Here is a 2,565-nt window from a genome sequence, read left to right as displayed (position 1 = left end):
TAGATTAACATTTTCATTACTCAGATACGTTTATTACTGTTGACCTTTTGATGACGTGTTCTATGGCATTAGCTCAGTTTAGAGAGCACTGAGAGGGACTCATCCGTGGTGCACAGTATGGGGTTTTCTTTCTTCCTCAGCTCCTGGATGTTGCATAAGCTGTCCACAAATACCGGTTGCTGGTGACATCCAAACCAACAAATATATTTAGCACGATTCACCAGAGGCTGGAAAGTCAAGCTTTTAATTGGCCTTCTGGGGAATTTCTAAGATCATAGGTCTACAGAAGTCGGGGGGGGGGGGGAGAGTTCCCTGGCAAAAGTGACCGTGCCTTGTCTCCTGACTTCTGTGCATGACCACAGAGCAAGGGTGATCTCTGGCCCACAGACATGGTAGGATAGGTTATTAAAAAAGAAATTCATCAGTGCATGTTGACTAGCCTGAGATACACCTATCTTATTGAAACAAGTGTGGGTCATCAATAAGTTCATAAGTTAACCAAACTGCAGCAGATGGTCCTCCACCTTGCAGTATATGGGTATCGCAAATACGGGACTTGGTGGGTTGTTTAAAAAAAGAAGTCATGGGGCTGCAAAACTGGCTCAGTGACTAAGGACACTTGTTCTTTAGAGGACCCAGGTTCAACAGGGCACCCACTTGGCACCTCCCATCTGTCAACTCTGGTCCCAGGGGACCCAATGCCCTTTTCTGACCTCTATTGGCACCAAGTACTCCCTTGCTGCACAGAGGCATACATGTAGGCAACACACACACATAGACTAATGAAACAAATGAATCTCTTTTTAAAGCCACAAAGTTGGAGGGTTAGAGAGGTGAGGGTGGATCTGGGGGGAGTTAAAGCGATGACTAGGGGTTGGTACAAGGTATACTACTGCATGGAATTCTCAAAGAAATAATAAAACCGCACCGTAAGAAGCAAACATAAAGCTCATTAGTGAAGTCGTGGGACTGTCCACGTCTTTCTTCTGGTCGATTCTTTATCCAGGGAACCAGGGATCTCCTGTCCATTTCCCAGCATGCAAGATGCCTTGTTTCTGCAGAGCCCCTCCCACTGCCTAGCATCTCACCCAGGGCTCAGCTTACCCACCGGGACTCTCAGCCACCACTCTTAACTTGCACAAAAAGCATTTCTGAAAGGTGGACATTGTACCAGATGTAGTTCCATGAACCCCCAAAGACACCCTCTGCAGGAGGCACTGGAAACCTGGCAGGTCACCTATTCCACAAAGCAGGTCACACACGGGGAGGCTGATCCCTTCCTTTGTTCTTTATGCTCTGCTTTGCCCTGCCCTCTCCTCTCCTCTCCTCTCCCCTCCCCTCTATTTTCCTCTCTCCTCTTATTTCCTCCCCCTCTCTTCTCACCTTTTGGGACAAAATCTCAGGCTGCCCAATGGGCCTCGAACTCCTTATTTAGTTCTCTAAAAGAAAGTTTCCTGAGAAGGACAATACTTGCCTTCACTTGTTTCAACAACTGGCAAAGACCTTCCTGATGTGTCCTCAGACTGGAAGTGGAGGTAAGAGGAGAAGAATGCCTGTCTTCAGTAGGCAGAGACATGTCAGGGTGCAAGCTGGTCCCAATGTCCCCTTTTGGCATCAAATCCATGCAAGAAGCCTTTACCCTCTTGACCTAAATATCCCTCACTAGGCTCCACCTCCCAACACTGTTGCATTGAGAACTGTTTCCAACAAAGGTCTGGGGTGAATTTAATATATTCAAACCACTGTAGCCACTTGAGCATTCCCTCAAATGCTTCCCAGGCTCATCAGCCTCAAACATATTAGCATCATAGGGGTTGGGCTTTCCAGGCTGGAGATCAGCAGGGCCAGAGGCACCTCCTTGGAATCTTGGTGGGAGAAGCCAGAAAGGCAAGGCGGATGAAATAGATCCATAAGTCTGTAGTATTGCACTATCTTCCCCTCCTCCTTCTCCTCCTCCTCCCCTTCCTCCTCTCCCTCCTCTCCCTTCATCCCCCTTTTACTTTCTTGCTTGTTCTTTTCTCTTCCTCTTTTTATTCTTCTACCACTCCCCATTTTTCTTTAGATTATTAGAGATCAGGAACGGAATAGCTTTTATCCAGACTCTCTTATGGCTCAATGGCCTCCCTGCAATCTGGCATACACAACCTTATCTGCGATCCCCAGCCCTGTACCACATCATGGGGTCTCTGTGTGGCTGTGTCAGTCAGCATCCAGTCCAGGAACAGCAATCAGAATGTAGGCAATTTAATGTAAATATTTATTGTCTGCTACAGGGGACTAAGGATAAAGATGTTAAGTTCAAGGAAAGAAAGAAAGAAAGTTAGAAAGAAAGGAAGAAAGAAAGAAAGAAAGAAAAAAAGAAAGAAAGAAAGAAAGTTAGGAAGAAAGAAAGAAAGAAAGAGAGAGAGAGAGAGAGAAAGAAAGAAAGAAAGAAAGAAAGAAAGAAAGAAAGAAAGAAAGAAAAGAGAAAAAAAGAAAAGTTGAAGATGGCCCAAAGGCTTATGGGAGTAATCAGGAGAGTTCAGAAGTAGGGTCCTCTCCATGTCTGAATTCAGGCCTTGTTGG

This window comes from Grammomys surdaster, unplaced genomic scaffold, assembly GCF_004785775.1.
Source record: "Grammomys surdaster isolate TR1022 unplaced genomic scaffold, NIH_TR_1.0 137, whole genome shotgun sequence".
NCBI lineage: Eukaryota > Metazoa > Chordata > Mammalia > Rodentia > Muridae > Grammomys > Grammomys surdaster.
Note: the sequence above shows the minus strand (reverse complement) of the source record.